This window comes from Acomys minous, assembly GCF_964271855.1.
Source record: "Acomys minous genome assembly, chromosome: 15".
Lineage (NCBI taxonomy): Eukaryota > Metazoa > Chordata > Mammalia > Rodentia > Muridae > Acomys > Acomys minous.
Genome location: NC_140497.1, coordinates 67,553,240 through 67,580,389, shown reverse-complemented (window position 1 = coordinate 67,580,389; position 27,150 = coordinate 67,553,240). Strand labels below are relative to the sequence as shown.

Sequence of the window (27,150 nt, the reverse complement as noted above, 5' to 3'; positions counted from 1 at the left end):
GCATGCTTTTAACTGTCATTTAAAAATTCTTCAGAAGTAGGTTCAGCCATATGAACTCCTCAGAAAAACATTTGTCATCTCGCAGGACTTAGCTTACTATGTTGTTTACATATGGTTGCAATTATATGCTTGCTTTTCAAAATTTATAGATCAATTTTAAATGCATAATAACCACTGCCCCATGAAAATAACTGTTTGGAGACAGAGCCAATACAGAAAGGTCATTTCAAAGCAATTTGCACTTGGAGGCTTTTTTTTTTCTGTTTTAATTTTTCTTTTAAATTGAAACTTGATCATGCATGGTTCCTCATCCATTTGAAAATGCTCTCTCTTTGTCTACAGTGTGGTAAGTTGCCCTTTCAGACTTGGGTATTTATCAATGGCTTTTTGAAACAAGATAGTACTTCATGCCAAAGTAGAGAATAGTGTATGAGAAAGAAAGCTGATATTTCCCCTTTGAAAATGTGTGTTCTTACGATATTTTACTTTTAAGTGGAAAACAAAGTGTTTGTGTGCATTGACTGAAGAGAAAACCCAACTCTGGACTTTTCATCAGCCCCTTCTGGTAGCTTCATAACTGTTCTGATGTCCTAAGTCCTTTTCATATCTACTGATGTGCCTAGCTTGCTCAAGCTTATCTTTAGATTGATCTAGGGAGACAAAATTGCATCATTTACCTGGTAATCATAATGAGGCTGGTTTATTAATCCTCTCAAAAAAAACCCTCTTGTATATATTGCCATTTCCTTTGTCAGTATCAGCTCCAATTTGAGGACTTTTACAATATGATCTTCAATTAAATCTATAGTTATTTTTCACTGTAAACTATTTTTGATACACACATCTACAATTAGGAATGTTGATGAATGGACATTGTGCTTCTAAATATTTCTAAATCTGTTGGTGGAAGTTAATCATAGTTCATTTGACTGGGTTTAATGATTTTGTATTTTGTTTGTTTTATGATATAGAGCTTCTCTTTTGATATAGAGCTTCTCTGTGTAGCTTTGCCTCTTCTGGACTTGCTTTGTAGACCAGGCTGGCCTTGAACTCATAAAGATCCTCCTGCCTCTGTCTTCCTGAGTGCTGCGATTGAAGGCATGCGTCAGCTGACTAGATTTATTTGAAAGGTCTAATACCTTGTCTTTTGTTTTTGAACATTTACCTTAGTTTATGGTGAGATCATATGGAATTGTATAATATAAACACCAATTAAATAACTGTTAACTACAGCTCATTATAAAATAATATAAATATCGAGATTGCAAATAATTTATTTAAATTGATTATTGTCATGTTAAAACAACAATCTACTCAACTGAATGCTTATATTACTTTAGGGAACAGGTAGAGTCTGAAGTAAACTACTGTAAAATTTGTTCTCATTCCAACTAACAGATGGTATAAGAAGCCCCTGCACGCTTAGAGGATAAAATTTGAATTGATGAGATAAAAACAAGCTATTGGTACTTACAATGAAAGTGTTATATCTCACGGGAGTGATACTTCTGTCTGAATATTTCCTAGTGTGAGAACTTAACACTAATCTTCTTTTTTTCACTTTATAGCTAGATAATTGAGTAGAGACCACAATGAATGACAGGGGGATGAACTGAAAAGGCCATGTTTTGAAAACAGCTTCAAACCACTCCATATTACTTTGCCCTAGCGGTTGAACACTGGCTGATCTTGCAGAAGACCTGAGTTCACTTACCAGAAATCATATGGCAGATAACAATGGTTTGTAACTCCAGTGGCAGGAATTCCAGAATTGATATCTGGCCACTTTGGATATCAAGAATGTATGCAGTGCACAGAAATAATATGGGCAAAATTCCCATATTGAAATATAATAATTTCAAAACATAAACTAATGCATCCAAATTCTTGAGTCCTATCACTGCTGATCAGTGGAATGTTAGTCAGCCTTCACGGTTGTCACTAGTTGTACAAGGCATTATGTTCTATCCAGAGAAGTAATTTCCCTTTCTTTAAAGCATTTTCAATTATTTCATTATTTTATGTGTGTAAGCATTTGACTTTAAGTATGTCTATGCACCATGAATAGACCTGGTGAGAAATGGAGAAACGGATCCTACAACTGGAGTTTCAGATCATTGTGAGTTGCCACGTAGGTGCTGGAAATGGAACCTAGATCCTCTGCAACAAGCTCTTAACTTCTGAAACATTTCTCTTGAACCAGCCTAAAGTGTAAAATGTCATGTGGTCACTTTAGGAGGATTTTTTAAAAAATATTCATTTTATAAATAACCCATATCATTGAATAACTAATATGAAAAGTATTTAGTTTGCTGTGGAGCTTTAAAAGCTCTCACACATTCTGGAGAAATTTATATAGAGAGTGCATGTGTGAAGGAGGGATACACATGAGAAGACATGAAGCCCACTAGGACTTTCATTACACCATTGTAACCCTTGTCCTGAAATATAAAGTGGGAATTGATGTTTTGGAAAAAATCTTAGTATGCCATAAGTTTATGATTGATTCAGACATGTTCTCCCTAAGTACCATGCCCAAACCTACAAATTATCACTCAAATATATCTCTTAGAATCATTTACTCTCCCCTATATTTCCTGTCTAAAATTAGATCTTATTGGAACTTTGTTTTATGCACTGCTTTGATTTTGAACCATGTGAATAAGAGATCAATACAGAAATGTAAAGCTTACTATTTTTCACATGCATCTTTTCACTCTCTACCTCTTAGAATTCAGTAGAGACCATAATGACATTTTGTTTAACATTAAAACCCTGCCTTTGGGTTACATGTCATTATGAAACATCATGATGCAAAGCAACCTTCCTTGGGGTGGAAAGGATTTATTTGGCTTTATGCTTTCACATTACTGTTTATCATGGAAGGAAATCAGGACAGGAACTGAAGCAGGGTAGGATCCTCTTGTAGGGAAAAGCTAGTCCAGAGTTGAGGGAGGAGTGCTGCTTTTTTTATGGAACCCAGGGCACCCAAGCACAAGACGCTGAGCCCTCAGCCATGGATCACTAATTGAAAAACAGGACATGCAATTTTATCTGATCACAGCCTGATTTCTTGATACACGTTGCCATAAAACTAGTTCAGATCATGAATAGGTTTTTCTTTATTTTTGTCTCTGTTCGTTGTGCTCTTCTATACATGCTAATCCTACAACCTTGGTTATGTTTCTCAAAAGTGTTTTTTCATTGTAGTACTTGGCCTTCTATAATTCTTCCCTTACCCCCCTTTAGTGGTCATGTGTCACCATCATTCCCGGTGAATTCCTACTCATTCTTCTGAAGTGCACATCAGTACCCTTTCTTGAGGGATGCTATGATGATCAACACTAGTCAAGCCTCACTTTTATTAACTCACACGCTACACTTTCATTTAATCATTTAGACATACTATTTTTTTTAGCCTAGTTTATAATGTACTGTTCTTTCTGCTTCCATTACACTATTCACTTCTGATGGCAGGGGTGGTGTATATTTGAAATAAAGAGTTAAGAAAGAAATTAGAAACCAAGAGAAAAGGGAGTAGATTCAACAATGAGAAAAAAAGAATGTAAAAAACGCATGCAAAATGCAGTTTTTATTTATTTATTTTACGTATGTATTGTTCTGCCTGGAAACCTTCTTTTGAAAGTTCTAAAATAATGCTTTCTTAGCAAAGGCCTCTGAGGCCGAATTTCAATAATCAGAGGTAACTTATTTTTATGCTATTAAATGATTGTCATTTCATTGTGTCCACCACTGTGGACACCATCTTAGTCAATTTTTAGAAGCTTAGAATAGCCTATTGAAATATATTTATGAAGTGTCTTTATTACACAACGACATTTCATTACTTAGTTTCTCTGACAATCAAATTAGGTTAAGCTTTAATTAAGGTTGGAACTATGTTAAGAAATTGAAGTTGGAATGTATTTGTTGCAATGCATTATTGTATATGAATATTTGCAAAATATTCTCTGGGTGGTGTCTTAGTATGCCCTGGTAACCTATTACACTTGTAGCCATAATCAGATGGCCCTATAGATTTTCAGAAATTGAATCTCATGATTGAGTATGTAAGGTAGTTAATTAACTGTACGATTTCACCCCTAATGATAACAGAGCATATAAGATCCATTGTCTTCATACTTCCTGAAGCTGCCACTGAACTTCTCTTAAGAGAAATGGACAGGTTTATCTGTAATAATCTGTGTGAGTCAAATAATACAATACTCTATCGTTTACTTTATTAACTTAAAATGTGCTATATATTAGCTTTGCAATACTCAAATACATTCCTCAAATTTCTATAACTAACTTCTGTAAGTATGTAAAATATTTCTTGAATTACGTTCTTTGTTTTCAGAAACAAATACAAACTCAAACTCATTTAGCAATGTGTGTTTCCTCACCCTGTTATTTATCACTATTTCAGTGTTATTTTTTCCCTCCTGAGCCATATGAATTTTTCTTAGTACAAAAAGGTTAGCAAAAGCTATTTTGGAAGTTTCTGCTTTTTATTGAAATGGATGTGTTTGACAGAAGTAATTGAGTTCACATGAATCAAATGTTGCCTGCTGAGTTCTCTTGTGATTGTGTTGCTGACTTACTCAGATGCAAAGCAAGACCACTAATCTTCATCAGTTGTGAGGGGAATGAAGTAGTAATTTGAAATTAGCCCTAGATAATTATAGTTTCACTTATATCAAATGGGGAAAAGAGGTTTAGATTGTGGGTCACTGCCAAAACCAGTCAGAATGAAGAAGGTATATAGTGCAGGCTAAAATACAGGGTAAGGCAGGTTGCACGTCAAAGGCTGTGGAGGAAAAGCACTTATTAATTGTCCAACTGAGAGATGATTGCACAGCAAGGAAAAGTGTAGTGAAAATATACAAATCTGGAAAGAGCTTTGATTAAAAAAAAAAACAGCATAGATACAGTAGGGAGCAGTATAGTGATCATTCATATTTCCGGCTTATATTTATGACTGAATAAAAACTGGCTGAAAATATAGTGTATTAGGTGTTCCGGTAATTATGCATCAGGGAGCCTAGTTATTTTTAATTAGGCACATTACCAAAAAATATCAAAGAGGTTGAACTCTTGCTTCTATTTGCTATGCAATATTATCCAACAATAAGAAAGTAATTTTAATTTTCAATTTTCAGCAAAGGCTAGCCATTATGCAAATATAAAATAAAAGTGGTATGTGTGCGCATGTGTGATATGCATGTGTATGCATGTGCTTATATATGTATGTATGCACACATGTGTATGGGTATGTATGTGGTTTGTGCATGCATATGCATATGTTTGTGAGTGGGGGTGTGTATACGTATTCATGCACCCTTCTTCTAGGAAAAGAAAAACATGGCATGGAAATTAAATGGGTAAACCATCACATGTATTGCCAAGTATTATACATAAGGAAAATAAAAATAGATGGAGTTTGGTTCTTTTCAGCTTAAACTGCTCTATACTGAGGTTTTGGAATAGTTCTACTAAAGTTTTACAGAATATTGCCCTTGTTTTATGTTTTCTTTTATTGTAAGTCATGTTGTCAACACTGCCACTAATATTTTTAGCCGAATACTTATGAGCTGATGGAAGTGGGAATGTGGGTCAGAGGCGTCAGGGAGGATTTTTGCAGGTTCTTTGATCTCACCCAGTAGAAGCCGTAGGAATTCTACACTTCATTTTGAAAGTGAAAACTGCCTCCAGAGATTGCCAAGTTCTCTCTGTGATATTCTCACGGAAGTTGAGAAGCACTAATCTAAGTCCCCAAGTGAACATATATGCCAACAAAACTAAACACATTTATAGATATGTTTCCGAACCACATATGATTGGGGAAGTGAAAAATAACAATGCTTTAGATATAGAGACGTAATAGACTCTATGGAACAAAAAAGGTATTGTGAAAGACAATACAGTCCAGTAATTTAAGCACATGGATCCTTAATCAGAATGCTTAGGTTCAAATTGCCTCTTTTTTTAAGAAAATTAATATTTTATGGAATTTATTTACTGTGAAGCAAGCAATTCATATAGGGAAACCTATTTTGTTTGGATAACATTTTAAGATGTACATATTTATAAGTTGAAAAAAGACATGTAGATTAACAATTTCTGTAAATGAATACTCACAATAGTCAATGCTTAAACTTTCTGGTTGATTTTTCTTGGCCCTGCTAATTATATATTAAAATGTGACATTTATGTTACACCTAATATTAAAACACAGAATGCACATCTAATTCTATTTTTAACTTAATTTTTTACTGTATTATTTCGAAAATATAATTAACTTGACAAATTAAAGGAAATTATCTCTCAATAGAGGTACTTGAAATACATTGCCTGGGAGACTAAAGACAAGTATAAATATGACTCCCAAAATACATGGTTAAGCTGGTATAGTAAAATGAGAATAAAAGTACATGAGGAAATGTTCTTCAGAATGCCTGAGAAATTAATACTTACAGTGTCAAAAACTGATAATCAGTTATTTAAAATGCCAAATATGTGCATGATAAAACAATTTGAATAAAAAGAGGAATCATAAGACTGATATGACAAAATTGCAGCCAAATACAAGAGGCCATTACAAAATCTACGAAGAGGGTATAACCCAAAGCTGAAGCTAAAAAGGAAGGTATTCTTTTTGACAGTACATCAGCCAGACTTATTACTCATAAGTGATAAAATAGTAAAGATATTTTCAAAAAAAATTAATGATTCTGAATCCCTGTGAGATCCATCCAATATGACATGGATGACACTATTGCTACATTGTCCAGATGTATTTCATTTAAGTTGCTCTTACAATTCTCGCTTCCCATCTATGATGTTAAAGAATGTATGAAAGGTGTTTAGCTTTAGCTGTCCTTGAACATGTAACTCATGGAGCAAGACCGTAATTATGTGCGCTGCTTTTAAAGAAGACATGAAAATAATGAAACTTACAGCTGTAAAGAAGCAAAAAAGTCAGAAATTATAAGATTTTTTTTCTTCATTATAAGCCTAATAGATCCATTATACACATCTGCAGGGGTACTGTGTCCATAGATACCAAAATTTCTAAGGTTGCTTTTTAAAGTACCCTTTTTTTTTCCAGGTATAATGCTGGTCTTTCCTCTTCTAAGTTCAATTGCACTTGGCTCTGTTTAGTTTGTATTCAAGTCACTTAAATGGCTTAATATTTCTATCATATTGACAAAACTAGAAAACAACCTTCTTTTTTTCATATCCCAGTATTAAACATAAGCTATTCTAATTGCATTGTTTCCTTTTTATTAATTCATTATTTTTTACATATGCATTTATGTTATTGCACATATATACAATAAACTACCTACAGCAAGAAGAACCATGACACAATCAGGAATTATATAATTGTTACATTCTTTTTTTTTTTTACTTTATTACTTTATTCTTGTTACATCTCAATGGTTATCCCATCCCTTGTATCCTCCCATTCTTCCCTCCCTCCCATTTTCCCCTTATTTCCCTCCCCTATGACTGTTCCTGAGGGGGATTACCTCCCCCTGTATATTCTTAGTGTTATGGCTATTTGTTTTTGGCAGCCTTGAAGAAAACATTTTTCTATCTTGGTGTATCTAAAATTCTGAATATAAATCACTATAGAACATAATTCATCATTATCAACTTAAATCATATATGTAAACCTAAAAACATCTATTTTTTTTCAAAATTTTAATTTTTTATTAAGTTATTCAGATAACATCTCAATTGCTATCCCACCACTTGTATCCTCCTGTTCCTCCCTCCCTCCTGCTTTCACCCTATTCCCCTATCCTAGGTCTGTGACCTACTGGGACCTCCTCCCCTATTCTATGGTCACAGGCTATCAAGTCTCATCTTGGTAGCCTGTAAACCTAAAAACATTTTAACCCCTAAATAACTAAGCTTAGTTTTAAACTAAATTCTCTGTTCTTCAACCCCATCAGAGACTAGGAAAGATATTTTCTTCAAGGCTCTCAAATATAAATAGACAAAACACTAGGAATGTAACAATTATATAAGTCCTGATTGTGTCATGGTTCTTTCCTATCTTGGTGCATCTAAAATTCTGAATGTAAATCAATCTCCATCACATCTTGTCATTATCAACTTAGAACACCTATCTAGACCTGAAAAACATCTTATCCCCTAAACAACCGAGCTTCATTTAAAACTAAGCTACCTGGTCTTCAACTCCATCAGAGACTTGAGAAGGAATAAACTTGATTATTTGAGTATACCATGACAGCAGTTTAGTAGCTTTCCAACTGAGAAGATGACAAAGACAGTTTGCTACCTAAATAGTCACCCAAAACTCTGTATAGCGTTGGAGCGTCATCTTCAGCCTTCTGGCCCAATATATTTGACAGACATCTTTGTGAGGCAGCAACTATTAGGGACTTGTTTACCCTGTCTTGGCAGAGTTTGACCTTCAACTCTGCCTGCATCCAAGCTTGCCCACTTTAGGCAGAATTCTGTCTGTGGTGGAAACAAGCAAGGACCTTTTGCCTAGTGGCTTGCTTGTCACATCTGAAGCCATCTTCAAAAGGAGATTCTTTGATAGTTATCATTCTCTTTGAGGCAAGCTAGGTGTTGCCAGGATTTAACCTGTCTCATTGTCAGTGAATATTTAAAATAATAAAACCATTTTAAAATGCCATATTCTGTAGGACTGTGAGGTTTTTAAAGACCTTATCTAACTATTTTACCTTTTCTGTCTATAGAGTCATCTCTATCTGTTGCACCTAAGATGTATATTCTTGTGATAGAAACAGACTAGTAATTGATATGAACCCTCTAATATGAGGTATTGTACCCATATAACTCAATTATAATACAAGGTTTACTGCCCCTTTTATTTTACTGGCCATTTTTCCAGTACAAGTTTCTGAATATCTGAATCCCCTTTTTCTTTACTTTCTTCTTCTTTTACTCTTTCTTAGCTCCTACTAGATGAAAGGCTTTTCACGTGGAGCTGAATAAATATATCCATGTTGAATATGAAATGATTCCAATTATATTTGAGAGGTATTTTGGATATTATTTATATTATTATGCTTACCTTCTTTTTTAAAGAACAATATTTTACTATTCATAAAGGGGTAACTATTAAATTGCTCAAAATATGTAGATGGATGAAATGAAGCCTCAGTAAGCAAGGAAAGGGAACGTAAGTAAGTGAGATGCCTATCACCTTGCTGGACAGATATTTAACCTTGATTCACACATTTATTTTTTCACTCCTTGCATCATACTTATGATATGTTTGAGGCTAGTATGCACTTAATTTAGAATAGTTGTAACAGCTACATTGTGCACATCGCCTTCATAATAATACTTGCAATTATGTAACACTTAATTTGAACATCTTAGTGTTCTCACTTTGTTACGATCTGAGTTCATTTTAACATTGATGGACCTAAACGGTTATGTGGTTGGAGAATTCTTTTTTAACAAAAGCCTTGCATTTGTACAGCATATTCATCTTTAATAAATATTTGTTCAGATGTGATACCCTGCATATATTCCTTTTGTAATAATATATTATTATAGAAATATCCTCAGAAACATATTTTAATAATTAACATACCAACAAAACTGGCTATATATTTCCACTTGGACATTTTAAATTCATTTGAAATCCCTTTAAAATGCTATCAGAAGTGGTAGGAACACCAGATCACCAAAAAGCCCCTTTCTTTAGTTGTTTGGACTAATAACACAAGTAAGTAAGTTGTCATTGGAAATCTTAAGTTCACAGAGAAATTTGTACCAAGGTTACAAATTTACCTAGGGTGAGTTTGTGAAGGATTTGATGCTTAACCAGTGAAAGTTCAAATAATGTTAGAGGAGAATAAGAAGCAAAGTACCCTTCAGCTGCCCAGTTCTCTGGACATTACGGCTCTGTGATAGGCATCAGGGCAATGCATGAAATACATTTGCTTTAATGTAAAGCAGACCATTTTTCAAATTTCTCTTGTATATTTTTAAAGAATCATGACTGCAACTAAATTATAAGATGAGACAAACCTATATTCCTCTATATGAACTTGAGATAGTGTAATGGGCACCTGTGAATCATGCCTATACATGCACATGATATCTGTTTCTGAGGAGCAGATCCCAAGGCATTTCCATGGGTATCAACAGAGAGTGTTTTACTAATGAGTTATTTCTGGCCACACTTTGGAAACCTAAATTAAATCAGTCATTTTAGTGACATCTCTTGTTATGCACATTCATGCTCGAGGAGTGTAATATAAGCATTTTTAATACAAAAACTATTACGCCTTTGGAAACTGAAAATAAGAACCATACAGTTATATAAGATCAAGTAAAGGATTATAACTGTCCCAATCACATTGAACATAAGTTGTGCTATCTATGGTTTTCAATATTATTAAATACTTAGTTTCTTCTAATACTCTTCATTATAATTTTAAAGCAAGGCTTATAATTATATAAATTTTAAAGTATTAGTGCAATATTTTTGGAAATACTTTTTCTAATTACATCTTGACGTAGCAAACACATATTTCCTATAGTACATCCTATGGTTATGATAAGTAGAGAGTATTTAGTAAATTCGGTAGATTCAGACAACAAAAAGGAAACAGTGTAAATAACTCTTGTCTCGTTATGAGATAAATTTATGGAGCAAATATTTACTTTGTATCTGTCGGAGCTGTTTACCTTTTTCTCACCAATTTGTATGTAAACCTCCCGTGGTTAAGATTTTTATGAAGAAAATTAGTGACAAATTTTGTGTAACTTTTGCTTTTCAAATTTACTAAATAGTACAATATTTCAAAAATAGGAACACAAAATGATAACTACACACACAGACATACACACATATACAGAAATATATAAAGATAGATAGATGTAGATAGATGATAGCTTATACAAAGATAGATGATTAATATATAGAAGATAGATCAATAAATAGATGACTGGTTGATTGGTATATAGATGATAGATGGATAGATAGATGAAAATAGATGACAGATGATGGATAAATGATAGATAGATATGACAGGTAGATAGATAGATTGATAGATGATAGATAGATAGACAGATAGATAGATAATAGTTCTTATAAAATCACAATATTGAGCTAGAGCTACGAGAGTTGAGTTTAAATGGTATGCCTTTGGGGCCATACTGTTAATACTTACCATAAAATATCATCAAGAAAGCTTGTTGGTGTTCATTAATAAAGAGTAGTATATACAATTTCCAATTAAATGTCATCCAGATGACCTTTTATGAACCCCTCATGGCTGGGTCAAATTATTCTATTCTTTGTCTTCCTGATGATGCAAATAGATTTTATGGCTTTCAAGCTCTGTAAGGAGCTATATTGCTTGCTAGAGGCTATACATTTTTCTTCTGAAACTTTATAAAAAGTTACTAAATTACAATTCTTTCATTTATTTATTTATTTAATATTTGTTTGTTTACTTACTTATTTATACTCTCATCTGTCTATCTATGTCTTTGATCTATATATCATCTATCTATCAACCCATCTATGTATTTATAGAGTCCACATTGTCCCACCATGCTCTCTGTGGATTGCCCATCCCAAAATGTGTTCAAATTAGTAAGTCTTGGAATTTCCCTACATTAAAAGCAACTGTGGACTGTGCTGTATATACTTTATCATTTCTTATTGTTATGGCTGGAACTTTTTTCAGGTTTCTTCAGCATTCTCTTTCTTAGAAGAGGACCATACATTCTACATGTTATTCCATACTACCCCATATACAGTATACATAATTATAAAACTTATTTTGAAAAATAGATATGTGTATAAAAGATTATAAAAATCAGTCAGTAAAAAAATAAAATTAGGAAATGATTATAGTTCCATTACTTGGAATACACTTCTCTTAGAAATTCACATTTAAAATTACTTTTTCAAAAATTAAATGTGAATTATTTTCCTTTTTTCTCATTATTTATTTATTTTTTTCATTTTCCATATGGATCTAAGTCTCTTTCCTCTTCTCCTCTTAGTCCCACCCACCCATCCTCTTTCCTGATTCCCCTCCACTTCTTCTCAGAGAAGGGAGGCTCCGCTTCACATGATATTCCACCCTGCCCTGCATGTCACATCAGAACTAAGTGTGTCCTCTTCAACAGAGTCTAGATGTGGTTGCCCAGCTAGGGGAAAGTGAACCAATAACAGGCAACTGTGTCCATGTCAGTGCCAGTCCTGTCCATTTGCTAAGGGACCCACTTGAAGACTGAGCTGTCGATCAGCTCCATAAGTGTTGGAGGCTTGGTCCAGTCCATGAGTGCACTTAGGTTGATGTTTCAGATTCGCTGAGCCCTCATGGGCCTATGTAAGTTGACAGTGTTGGTCTCTTGTGGAGTTCTGGTCCACTTTGGGTTCTTCGTCTTTCCCCCAACTCTTCCACAAGATTCTAAGACCTCAGTCTAATGTTTGACGTAGGCCTTGGCACTTGCTTTGATCCGCTGCTGAGTGGAGCTTCTCAGAGGACTGTTAGTTTGGCTCATGTCTGCAAACAGCAGAGTATCATTAATAGTGGCAGACGTTGGCTCTCTCCCGTGAGGTGGGTCTCAAGTTTGCCCAGTCATTGGTTGGCCTTTTTCCTCAAACTTTGCTGCTTCCTTATTCCTGCCCATCTTGCAGGCAGAATAAATTTGGGGTTAAAAGTTCTGTGGGTGTGTTGCTGTCCCCCTATCTACACTGGAAGTCTTACCTGGCTATAAGGGCTGACCACTTCAGTCTCCAATTCCCCTGTTGCTAGGAGTCTCATCTAGAGACACGTCCATATCCACCTAGGAGCCTACCCTGATCCGGGTCTCCAGCTTGTCCCAGGGATCCCCACGTGTCCTCTTCCCATCTCTCTCCCAGCCCTACTGCCTCCCAAGCCCTGCTTTCCTGCATCTGGTCCCCACTCTTGTTCTCCTCGTATTCCCTCTCACACCCAGTTCCCTTTCATTATCTACTTCTGATGTCTGTTTTATTTGCCCTTTTAGTGAGATTCAGTCTTCCTACCTTGGGCACTCCTTATGACTCAGCTTCTTTGGGTCTATTGATTGTAGTATGGTTATTCCATATTATAGGGCTACTATGCACTTATAAGTGAGTACATACCATCTGTGTCTTTCTGGGTCTGGGTTGCCTCATCCAGGATGATCTTTTCTAGTTCCATTCATTTGCCTAAAATTGTATGATTTTAATAGCTTGTTTTTTAGTAGCTGAGTAGTATTCCATTTGTGAACATGCGCATTTTCTTTTTCTTTTTATATTGTAACCAAGAATTTATTTTATTTTATTTTCATATTTAGGTTGGTTTTGGATACATGATAATACACAATTTGTTTTGTTTGTTAGTTTAGTTTTCTTTTTTTTGTTTGTTTTGTTTTTGTTTTTTGGGGGGTTCTTTTTTTTGGATTTTTTCTTTTCTTTTCCTTTTTTATTTTTCAGTTAAGCATCTTTTACTTCTTTACATATATACTTATATTACTACACATATATACAATAAACTACCTATGGTAAGAAGAACCATGACACAATCAGGAATTATATAAATGTTACATTTTAAGTGTTGGCTATTTGCATTTTACAGCCTTGAAGAAAATATCTTTCCTATCTTGGTGTGTCTAAATTTCTGAATGTAAATCAGTCTCTATCAAATCTTGTCATTATCTACCAAAAGCATCTATCTAGACCTTAAAACATCTTAACCCCTGAAGAACTAAGCTTCATGTAAAACTAAACTACCTTGTCTTCAACTCCAACAGAGACTTGAGAAGGAATAATCTTGATTTCCTGAGTATACCATGAGAGCAGTTTGTCTTTGTCATCTTCCCAGTTGGAAAGCTACTAAACTTGGTTATATATCACGTTTATCATATATAACTTTGGTTATATATCACATTTTAAAATTGGATTATTTGGTTTGTTGGTGTTTAATTTCTTAAGTTCTTTATATATTTTGGATATTATACCTGGATGCAGGGTTGGTGAAGATCTTTTTCCAATTTGTATGCTGCTGTTTTGTTCCATTGACAGCATTCTTTGCTTTACAAAAGGTTTTCAATTTCTTGAGGCTCCATTTATCAATTGCCTGAGCTGTAGGTGTTCTGTTCAGGAAGTTGTCTCCTGTACCAATGTATTCAAGGCTATTCCCACTCTCCCTTCTCTTATACTTAGTGTATCTGTTTTCATGCTGAGATCTTTCATCCACTTGGACTTAAGTTTTGTGCAGGGTGTTAAATATGGATCTATTTGCATTCTTCTGCATGCGGACCTCCCGTTAGCCCATCACTATTTGTTGAAGATGTTTTCATTTTTCTAATGTATGGTTTTGGCTTCTTTATCATAAATCAAGTATCCATAGGTGTGTGGTTTTATTTCTGGGTCTTCAGTTCAATTCCACTAATCAACTTGTCAGTTTCTATGCCAATACCGTGCGTTTTTTTTTATTACTATTGCTTTGTAATGCAAAAATCCACATTTCTAATTCCATGGGCCCCAATATGCTCTTGTATCCCCCACGTGCACTAGGCATGCATGTGGTGCACATACATACATGCAAGCAAAACCTTCATACACAAAAGATAAAATGAATAAGTGAAAAAATTGTAGGTAAATAATTAATAGAACTCCTCTAATTAGCACACATTTTGTCACCTTAATGTAGATTTCACATATGATATAAAAAGTTAATTATCAGTAGATTAATGGCAAAGTTATGTTTAAGGAAGCAATGGGGGATGAAATCAACATCCACAGTATCACATATGTGTCATATTTTTATTTCCATTTAGAATTGTTTATTAGGGTTTTAATTACTTTTATTTTCTCTCTCTCTCTCTCTCTCTCTCTCTCTCTCTCTCTCTCTCTCTCTCTCTCTCTCTCTGTGCGCGTGTTTGTAACATGAACACATACTTGCCACACTTGCACCTAATTATTAACTTCATCATAGTATTTTTATATTTTGTGCCATATTTAAGAGCACTTTCTTAGGATTATTGACATGTAAGTCGTTATCATTGAATACCTATGATGAGCCAGATTGAAAACACTGTGTGTGTGTGTTTTTTTTTGTTGTTGTTAATATTAAAAAACATCATTAGTTCTGGGGATACACCTCAAAGACAGAATCCTTGCAAAACTTACGGAATGTACAAAATAGAAATAATTGAAAAAACACCTTGTGCCTCATCTGTTGAGATTTATCTAATATAACTCCTATATGGATTAACCTTGAACAAAAATTATTTAATGATTTTCAAGGCTATATAAAACCCATCCTATTAATTAGAAACTAATATGCAATTTAATTTAGCTTTAATTTACCTACTACTCTACCTTCCTATTCGAATTATCTTCCTGGATATAGGATTTTGTTCCTTACCAAAACATATTCCATATAGGGTCTTGATACTGGCTTCTATAATAGCAGAGCTCTGCTGTTCAATTTTCAGGTCCCACATGGTGCTCATATCTGCCTGCATATCTGGATCTAGGGGATGGGATACACACTTTTGGCCTCCAGAGGCTGCTGCACATGGATGATATATACAAAACTTCAGGCAAACACACACAGACATAAACAGGAGCATGAGCATTAACATAAATAGGTAAAATGTATCGACTTTCACCTGCTCGTTTATGATATATTATTTTAAATTTTTATTTACATGTGGATTTTTTCTGAATAGCATATCAGTTATTTTAAAATAGAGACACTGCAGATCCCTAACTCGAGTATTGTCATAATAGAAAGTGTGCCGTTAGGAATCACAATAAAAGGTGAATTGTCACTTATCCATAGTAATTTAAATGGCTCTCTCTCTCCTCCTCCACTAATTTTTTTTTCCTTAATCATTTTTCTTTCTTTCTACTCCTTTGTTTGGATCACATTTTAACTTTCAGCTTTTGATTTTTTTGGTGTTTACATTCTGTGTTTGTACTTAAGTATTTTCTATGTAAGAAAACCAAAATGTTACGTTGATCCATCTAAATCTTTTCAGAGCATGAGGACAACCCCTTCTTTTAGCCCTATTAAGGTGTAGCTTGGTCACAAAGGGAGGCAAGAAAGAAGAGTCCCAGTGTGGGGAAGCAACAATTAGAGCAAATGGTCATTTGACTGATGGATCACCCCATTTCTTTGATGCAATTATTAGTTAGAATCTGACTTGAAGAATAAATGCTCCCAAGATCCTGCTGTGTGATTGTAAAGGAGAATAATAATACACTACTCCATATGCATAAGGGCTTTTAATCTGATAAATACAAAGCCCTTTGAAAGTATTATATTAAAACATTTCTAAGATAAAGAATAAAAAATATTGTTTTTCATTCCATGGATTGGAAAACAAGTGATGTGAATTTGTCCATTTCCCAGAGTTAATATGACATCTTTTTTCTTATTTTATGTACGTCTATGCTTTATAATTTGAAAGTTAAAAAATTACTTGATCTTACGGTAGTTTCTCCCCTACCTTCATTTATTCCCTCCATTTCTCCATGCTAAAAGCTTCTTTATTTAGGAGCAGACTGACCTGTATTATTTATTTATTTAAAAACCTCTTTAGAAGGTTTTGTGTTGTAGTCTGTTTTTACTCTCTTGGTTCAAGCATGATTTAATATGTCAACATGGGTTTGCTTAACTGCATTTGATTGTCTTCCATACTTTACTTAGTCCCAGGCAGTCTCCTTTTATGCATGTTGCTTCTTACATAAATGAAATGTTATAACAATGAAAAACTCCTTGTTTTGTGACAACAATAGATTTCTTTAACACCGTTCGTGGTAGAAAGGGGGTAGGGGCAGAATTTAAACAGTAACATAGACTAAAATGAAATTACTTCATTTTTTTAATTCTTCAGGTCCACACAATAGAAATTGCGATAGGACAATATATTAAAGTCAAGACAAACTTTACTATTTGGGTACAGAATAGATTTTTTGAGTACAGAATAGATTTATTTTTTTGGTGGGTACAGAATAGATTTAAATCCAAAATAAAAATAAAAGTATATGAGCAGCAACAACAACAACAAACCCCAGAACATCTCTTAATAGTACTGTTATAATAACTTCCAAGGATAACACCATCAGTCTTCTAGTTTTATATCTTCCAAACCATTTTGAAAGAGCCTAAGTTTGTATTGCTTTTACTACTTATCTTTAGCAACTTATCTACAGTAACACTTTTTCCCATTTCCTCTCACAGTGGACTCCAAAGCCTCAGTTACACAGGTAGATTTTGATGACTATTGTCCTAAAGCTTACTTGGCACAAATAAAATCTACAGTATGTGTCTCAAACACATTGAACAGTTAAAGCAAACTGAATGTAAAGCCAGTTTATTCAAACTAAAATAGGGATGGCTATCCAGTCAGAACTCACAGTGGATTTTAATAATTCTCTGTGATCAATTAACCTAAACAATTCTTAGAGAGGTTGGAGTTCATAGGAAGAAGGGAGTGGTACATAAAATCACAAAAGATGAAGTCATAAGAAACAGGTTGTTTCTTGTGTAAAAACAAGCAGTTTTATTGCTTGGTTGGCAAGAATAGCCAAGGTAGTTAGCCATCAGTCATTTACCTTATACATTCTAGGAAGGAACTGTCTCAAGGCGAAGCAAGATGCCTTGCTAGTTATTTATCTGCTTATAAGGAACTATGCCACAACAGTGAATTTATTTAACTGGATCATGCACTTGAGCATCCAAGAAGACATGATCTGTTGTGTAACCTGTGTCTTCTATGACTCATGGGAAATTGTTCATTCCCTTTTAATTTAGTGTTAAGTCTTGGTTAAAAGTTTTTTTTTTTAATTGTAATGAGAAATACTCTAGCAAAATGATGTATCTTGAACATCTGTTTCTATTTTCATTTTTTCCACTGATATTCCATTGATATTGAGACTTGCCCTGCGAAGGATAGAGTGTGGAACTTTGACACGAGATACCCCTCATTTGATTCACCAGGCAGGTTAGCATGACAAAGCTGGGAAGCACTACTTGATTTTGTGAGTACCATTTGTCCTCCTAATGGAATAATCATACACTTGATCGAAAACTGACAGAAATAAAGTTGAGCAACTATGCATGCTGTGAGCCATTAGATGTGTTACAGGAGTGATGAGCTCAGTCATGAAGGAAAGTAGGAATTAAGCATTCAGGAAGCATAGACTGGGTGAGAAATCGGACCTTGGGGAAAACTTGATCAAAGTGAAAGTTTTCAGAAGGGCATTTTACTGTCACTAGGGGTGGGGTGGGGGGTAGCGGGTCTGAGTTCCCACACTGTGGTTCAGGAAAGCAAGAGGTGTTTTTATCTGTAGTTGGAAGGAAGTACAGTTAAACAAGGACAATGACCTTGTTCTAGAAAATCAAGAACATTAATGAGAATAGTTTGACTTAGAATCGGAATTTAAAAGGCAATTGTATGGTAGAAATTATATGAATCTCAGGGAGTAAGACCTATGATCTGGAGTCCCACACTTGTCAGGATATTTCAGCTGAGCTGGTACAGCAATAAGAGGAGAAAAGACAACACACAAGTACAGGATTGTTGTGTTCCTGTGCTGTTAAATGTTTTATTCATAGTCTCCTTTAAGCATGACAACATCCTGTGAGCCAGTTTCTGGGGCAACTGGAGCTGAGAAAGTTAATTTTAGCAGAATCACACAAACCAGAACTAGGAAGTGGTAGCTAATGTTTGACCCCAGGTGTGTTTGTGTCAGCCACTATCTGTCTTCCAAATTGCGTATTTTGCATTTAAGATTCTTTTGAGACTCTCTTATTATGTCATCTTTACACAAGTCACCTGTGAGCTTACTCTGCTGTCTGTGAGAGCTGTAATGAAGTACACGTGAGGGAGAAATGCCCCAGAAAGAAGCAGGAAAGAGGTGTTTTTGTAATAGTTCCGGGCCCTATTTTCAGATGTCACACCAAGAAATTAGAAGTGAAACACATTATGATGTGGAGAATAACAACCATTGTAGGGATAGTTGAGCTTGCTAGATTGTTCGGGGAGTCAAAAAGCCTGCCTCCAAGCCTGCTCTGAACCCACATTATTAAAGGTGACACTGAGTCACAAATTGTCCTCTGACTTCTAAATGTCTATTGTGGTATGCATGCCCACCTCCTATAAGTGCAATAACACACACACACACACACTCCACAAAAGCAATGTGTAGGCAACTGAAATGCTAAGGAAAAAAAGCAGTGAGGATGTTGGAGGAAGAATACACAGTATTCATGTGTTTTCCTGGGCTTTTAGAGCCTCAGAATTATGATTCACAAGCAGGAAGAACTTCATAACATTCCACAATTTCTATGAGAAGAAACAAATGGAGACCTAAGAATATTTTGAAAAAGACAAGAATGCATGCACTACAGGATAAAAAATGTGTCAGGATGTTTTAACTGTTCACTACATTTCCAACTTTTGTTTTTGTTCATTCTTGCACAGCAAAGTTCCTTTTTTATTTTTCCAAGAAAGCTTTTATTTTAATAATTTCCTGAAATATGAGAGTGACATTTTATTAAAATGTTGTGCTTCCTTTCTTTGATTCTATTTTGTTTTAAATCTTATACATAAGTAATGTGGAAAAACTGGGCATGCAGAGGCTCTGATAAAATTCATTTCAGATGCACATCATCTTCTGTGCCTTGGAGCCCAATGAAGAAGCACATTTGCTTTCCTTTCAACTATAATTGCTTCATTACATCAAGAAAGAGAAACAACAATCATTTTATTAGAGTGACCAGTACATGCAGATTTGTTTACTAGTGGATTTATTCATTTATTTGGATTTTTAAATGTTTCTTTCTTTTCTTTTTTTTTACAAAATCATTTGCAATCAGAAATCATCTAGAAGAACATGAGAATTTCAAAGTCCCTTGCCATAAATTGTGTTTCTGTTGCTGTGTGGTGTCAGAATTGGTGGCTTGAACTTAGGGAAGGACTACTTTCAATGTTAAAATCAATAGAAAGGCAACAAATAGTTTTCTTCCTCAAGATGGTATTTAACTTTGAAAACTGATGTCTGACTAGGTAAGAATACTTTTCTAATGATGCCACTGTCTCCTGTGACTACTTACTACAGCCATGGCCAACCTCACTGTGTCTTCGACATCACCACCAATGGCGAGCCCTTCAGCTGTTTTTCCTTAGAGCTGTTTGCAGACAGAGTTCCAAAGACAGCAGAAAATTTTTGTGCTCTGAGTACTGCAGAGAGAGGACTTGGATATTAGGGCTCTTCCTTTTTCAGAATTATTCCAGGATTCATGTGCCAGGGTGGTGACTTCACACTCCATAATGGCATTGGTGGAAGGTCCTTCTGTGCGGAGAAATTTGAGGATGAGGACTTCATCCTGAAGCACACATGTCCTGTCATGTTGTCCATGGCAAATGCTGGTCCAAACACAAATGTTCACAGTTTTTTTTTTTATCTGCACTGCCAAGACTAAGTGGCTGCATGGCAAGCATGTGGGCTTTGGGAAGGTGAAAGAAAGCAAGAGCATCGTGAAAGCCATGGAGAGCTTTGGGTCCAGGAATGGGAAGACCAGCAAGAAGATCACCATTTCCGACTGTGGACAACTCTGATTCTTTTGACTCGCAGGCATCTCTCTCGCTAGACCATTCCTTCTGTAGCTCAGGAGAACACCCTCAACCCCATCTGCTCTCAGAACCCTGTAATCTCTGCTCTTAGTGAAGTTCTTTGGGTTGAAATTGTCCTCACTTCCTGCCACGTTTAGCTGGATTGCAGAGTTAAGTTTATGATTACGATTAAAAAGTAAATATGGAAAAACGACAGTCTTCTAGGTTTTTAATTTGCTATTAGACTTTACTCTAATATTTATACTTAATTAAGTCTACTGAAATATTTCTTAATTATCTTTTCTATTCTCCAAGATATAATATGTATAGATATACTCATGTATATATTCAGTATCTTAAAATATTTTAAAGGACACCTTAACTTCTTTTAAAAAGCTGTTTTTGTTTTTGAAGACACTTTCTTTTTGTTAATGCTGAACCGAAAAATTGGAACTATTGTAAGATGTCAATTCATCACTTTGAACAGGAATATTTACTAAATGTAAGAAAGATGATTTTTTTCTGTAAAATAAGTCCATCCTTTTTAGTTTGATTATAAGTTATCAGATGCATAATAACCAAGCCTGTTTGTTGGACCTATAAAATGATTCAGCAGATTAAGATGCTTGCAACCAAGGTTGAGGAACTGCATTTAATATCTGCGGTGTACACATTGAAGGCACAGAGCCAGTACCTATATGTTGTATCATGACAGGAATTCTTGTGCAAGCACAGACAAAAAAATAAGTATACATGTAAATAAGTTTGTTACGATCCTAAAACTAAGCTTTAAAATATTCTATGTAATATAATGGTTATGACAACAGGTACAACACACGTTAAGTTCAAACTGGACCGAGTCTCAGCAATGGAAAGGTGAAGTGAGCACAGAGTCGATCTTCAGCTGAGGATTTGTTTGTAATTTATAGCTGCTGGCAGAAGGGGACCAGAATATGTTTTCTCTAGCAATGTTGCCACTGATAAGCTAACCACTACCGGTTGAGGGTTCATACAGGTTTCCTTGTGGTTTCTATGATCTCCCAACCATGGGCTTTTTACAAGGATTACGGTAGCCAGGAACATATTTCCTCCTATGGACTGATCCTTGATTTAAAGCAGAAGGTGATTGTGAGCAGATAAAAAATGATGCTATAGTGGCAGTTAGTTATTCTTGGAATATATGAAGTAATTGTCTTTAGTAGTGTAACTACTAACGAGTATCCCATGCTCCATAAAATAACACTCATCTACGCTCATTTAAATAAGCTCAAATAAGCATTAAACCCATTGCAGAATGCTCAAAGAAATGAAGACACGAAATAAGTGTACTAAGATATTAAAGAATAAAGTAACTACATTAAGATGAGATTAATATACATGAAAATGTTTGAAAATGGAGGTTTGTGGGTGTTTTTGGCAAACCACGGTTGCAAGTCTTATATTTATGAATATTAATAGAAAAAGTAGTACCTTCCTTTTCTACCATGGATTTAGCTTTGGTTCTTACACATTCCCTGTGCTCATTTTTGGTAAAAATGCTTACTCAAAGGAATGTGAGCCATAAACATTCCTGATATTACTAATGAGTTCATTTTGAGTTGGCTGTCCACTGCTGGCCATGGGGCCTCCCCTTAAGTGAAGTTTGGTATCCAGTAGATTTGTTTTCTAAAACGAAGGAGAAAGATTGTGGGGCGTTTGAGTAGGAAGGAGATAAAGTGAATCAGGGAGGAGGAAAGGAAGGGGAAACCATGATCAGAATATATTGTATGAAAAAAATAGAAGGTAGAAAAGACAAATAGGAAGTTAAAAATTTTTATTTAAAAAGCATCTAAGTGATGGTTTAAATACAATTGTTAACACTTAAGGTTTATATCATATAAATTAATTTATTTTCACAGGCAACAATGTTGTTTTGCATCAAAAAGTTTAGACATAAAACTGAAAAGTGTTATGTTTTGATTGCATGATGGTGTTAGTTTGAGAAAACATTTTCTTTGTAAGTGTGATGTATACTTTACCTACTTAACTCATTTTAGTAGTTTAAGAGGAAAGAAATTCATAGATAAGTGAATAAGAAGACCGAAATGAATTGTAGACATTTACTAAATAGTTTTATATCACAGTAACATAAAAATAGTATTTTACGCATAGTGACACAAGATGTAATTCATTAAACCTGAGCACCATTTTATGGAAATACATAGATACTCTGCTATTTGAGGAAATGGATACTTTTTAGAATGTAAATCCTTTCTTTCATAGTTCTGTGTGGAAAGCTACAGCAAGCATATCTTTCCTATATAATAAAATAAAATTCTATCTGATCTGAAGAGAGTGAACCACAGCCATAGGGAAAAATGCTGGACCCCACTTGAATTAGCCTTCTTGTTCTACCATATCTTTCTGGAGTACAAGGTTAATTAGCACCATGGGCTGTATGCATTATTCATTACTGCAATCAGGCCTTTATTCTGCTGGGTCTTTATCCAACTGCAAATTGTTGTTCTTCCCATAACAAAACCTTGATCAAGTATTGTCATATTTAAATTTTCTGTGTTATATTGGTGACATATATATTAATTCACATACTCACATACATATACTAAAAGTGCAGTCTAATCTACAAAAATGGATAAAGGGATGAATGAATCACGTCTTATGCTTTAGGACAAAAGTTAGCAAGGTAATGATGATCAATCGTTGTTATTTGTTATAGTTCTACTTTAACTTTCAATTCACTTTATTTACAAAGAATAATTTGTTAATAGGTAAAAATTTCCCTTTAAGTATTTTCAGTTTTTAAACCATGTTTTTCTTATTAATTCCCCTCCCTGCTATAAATTGCTTGTAAAAAAGAAATTTTGCATTTTTCCTAGTTCGCATCACTTTCAGATAGAACTGGTGTATCACTTAAACATATTTTTAACTGAATTTAATGAACATAAATGCATATTTGAAAACCAATATATGTCCATTGACTCACAATTTACAAAGAATTTTCTTATAGATTTCAAAAAATGAAATATGTTTTCTCAGGGATACTTTATTTCTTCTCTTCATACAGGAGATAAAACTGACAATGAGCTAAAAGTAGAGGTCATTTTAAAGGCAATTAAATATACTACTTACTATTGTTGTTGTACAGCTGAGTTGGACAGTCATGACGATGCATGCCTATACCTCGAGAATGCAGAAGGGTGAAGCAGGAGGGGGTCATAAATGTACTCAAGGCTAGTGTGAGCTACATAGCTAAATAGATTTTGTGACACATATTTTTTTTAAACAACATCATGACCAACCTGAACAATCTCATTATTATTTTCTTTGATTTCTTCCACTGGAGACCCAGGCACATGGGAGAGATGGAGTCCTGCTTTTCTTGTTTTAACAAACTAGGTCCTTGTCACTAGCCAGAAACTTCCAAGATCAATCCAAACACATAAACAGGCTTTAACTAACCCTAGCTCTTCTTCATTTCTCATAAACCAAAATGCTTCTACTGATTTTTGGTTAATTCATGTGTTTTCCTTGCTTAAAATTGTAGAACATTTAGGGAATTATATTTAATTTTTCTACTTCCTCTTTAATTCTTCACTATTGTCAGTCACTTCTGATACTAAATCAGTAATTTGTAATTTTATTTTCCCAGAAATAAATAACAAAAAATATGTTCTAAGTCAGCAATGCCTGTTTTTGCTTATCTGATGCATATTTTCCACGTAGTTTTAAGTATAGATTTTAAAAAGGAAAGTTAAATAAGGTGTATCTAAAAATGCTTGCTCCCTTGCCTCAGACTAAAAATATAATTTAGCACTTGGAGAATTAGTCATAGATTGTTTGTCATATGGAACATTTTAAATAGACCTAAGGTAACAAATGACTAATGCTGATTTCACTCCACTAAATTGTTACGTGTTTGTCCCTCAGTACATACCAATGATATATTTTTACTTATTTTATTCCCAATTAATTCAGAAAATTTAAAGAACAACTCATGATCTGAGCAGTTCCATTTCTGCATGCCTTATGGTAACTATAATAAAAAAATGTAGTGAAATATGAGCACATAACCTTCTAACTTAATGAAACACAAATATTTTCTCCACCTTTTCATTAACATTATATTCCTCAATTGATTTTGTCAAAATTTATTTTGTTTAATTGTCTTTTGTAATAATTGCAATGAAACATGGTTCACACACATATTTATTTCATGACTTCATGCAATAATTTGTTTTCTATTTAGAAAATATTTTACTAAATGGTTAATATATCATTGAATTACTTAGTCTTGTCCTACTCTACTTTAAGGAAGTATATTTGAAGATATTTTGAAGTCTAATGAAGATTTAATCTATTGCACATTAATATAAATAAAAAGAGAAATGTTCATATTATTAATAAAAATAAAAAACAAAATTGTTTCTAGGGGCTGATGCTTTTAAAGACAAATTACTTTTAGTATTCATAAAGTTTATAGAGCTGCAGATTGCATAATACCAGTTAAAGTTTCAAAGAACTCAGACTGATGAATGGGAGCCTAGGCAGGGAATGACATTCAAACACCACTGCTGCCAGAAGCAGAAGGCATTGCAGGAGTCACTTTACTTGATTCCTAGGTCAATCTTTGAACTAAGAGACTGATTTTGATATTGTCCTAAAATACTTTCCCTTTCCCATCCTCAATTATTATGATATTTCCCATTAGAAACATAACAAGAATATATTTTCATGTATATTTACAAACCTCTCTTATCCATATCTAATTCCAATTCTCTATGCCCAGACAGCAAACTGTGGGAAGGAAAAGATAGGCTAATGTTTACTAGAAAAAGGATATACAGCTCGCTGGTGCCTTCTCTAGTCTTGTGAGTCTCAAAAGTTTTCTTAAGTCAAGTTGATCAGATTTCGGCTTTTCTTGAGGAGAGGGGAAAGGCAGTTACTTTTCGAAACATTGCTCTTGATTTTATGCAGAAAGAAGGAGAGAATAGAATTTGTTGTTTCCCTCAGTTATGTTCAATTACAAATAATCTTCATGACAAAAAGCTATATTTTATGACACATAGTACGTGAATTTTTAATTTAGAATTCTATTTTCATAATGTATTTCATGTTCTCTAAATTTCTTTTTTGGAATATTCATATTTTGTCCCTTAATTTTCACACAGGCTAGAAAATTAATACAAGCACATCATAAACATGAGAATTAGATTAACACACATTTTCTTTAGCTCTAGAAAGGCATTGTTTCTAATCATCATTTTATTCACAGTCCACTTGCTGAGATATTTACTATTAGGGGTATACAATGGTCTGGAATGTTAGTAAATAACAGATCACTGAGTGAAACCTAAATAAAGATAAGGTTTGAATAAAAGGTTCTCTGCTTTCAACATGTAGAATATAATCAAAGAATTGAATCATCATCAGTTTGAGAAGAGAATTCTGCATGTAATTTTAGAATACAAGTTAAAGTGGTAGTTTTGTTTCTATAGTGCAACAGAAAATGTCATAAATATTAGTATTGTCGATAGTTTGTTATAACATTTTATTTATTTAAAAAAATAAGTCTATTTATTTATTCAGTTAGCATCCTGATGGTAGCTCCCTTCTGTCTCTCCTCCCAGTTCTATCCTCAACCTCCCTGTCCCTATGACCCCTTCCTTTCTTCTCAGAGGAGAGACTACATACCCCAACCCAGCCCATCAACCAACCCAGCCCAGCACATCCAGTACCACCAGTCCCAAATCCTTACAACTAACTCTCCCTACCCTCCTTCAAATCCATCATCTCTTTTTACACTGTCATTGCATGCATATATAAACACTCCATACCTATGTATTCCTAAATGGAACGTGTTGAGTCCATACAGTATTACCTGTGTGTATATTATCAAGGCTGACTGCCACTGTACAACCTTTCCTGCTCCTAGCTTTCCTCGGTTGCCTACAAGTCTTTGTGTAGGATCGAGGCCTTACGAGTTTTTCTCTGTCTACTTTGGCGTGTTTTCATCCTTGTTCAGCTCATGATGGGACAATCATGTTTTTGAGCCTTTATGGGGACTTATATATATAGAGAGGAGATAATCTCAAGCAGATTCCAAGATCCTTGGCCCTTAGAGTTTGCACTTCCCCATCATGTGAAATGTTTCCTAAACATAAATGTGGCATTCCAAACAGGTTTTGGAATGGGTTATATAGAGTCAGCATTCAGGATATTTATTTAATCCTTCAACATGTAAGTTAGTTAACAGTCATTGTCTAAATCTCAATGATAAACATTATGCAGACACTTGCTAGCATACCTTGTTAAGAATTTGTTTACGTTTTTTCTTCAAATTTTAACCTATGCACACTTGTGGCTTAGTGGAATATTTTTTTTTAATTTGCACTATTTTAATCACTGTCACCATTTTTCTCTCTCAAACATCTATGGCTCTGACCATTCTGAACAGTGATGATGCTGTCAGACTTGGCTTTCTATATTGTGCTGCTTACTGGGCTTGGCTAGCCACTGTACAGAGACAGTTGTCGT

General features: G+C 34.4%; 1 protein-coding gene across 9 annotated transcripts in view; it reads left to right on the top strand.

The window, feature by feature from the left end:
* The window catches only part of EPHA5 (EPH receptor A5), a 312,460-nt gene that overhangs the window by 83,817 nt on the left and 201,493 nt on the right, over positions 1–27,150 (top strand). The window lies entirely within an intron of this gene.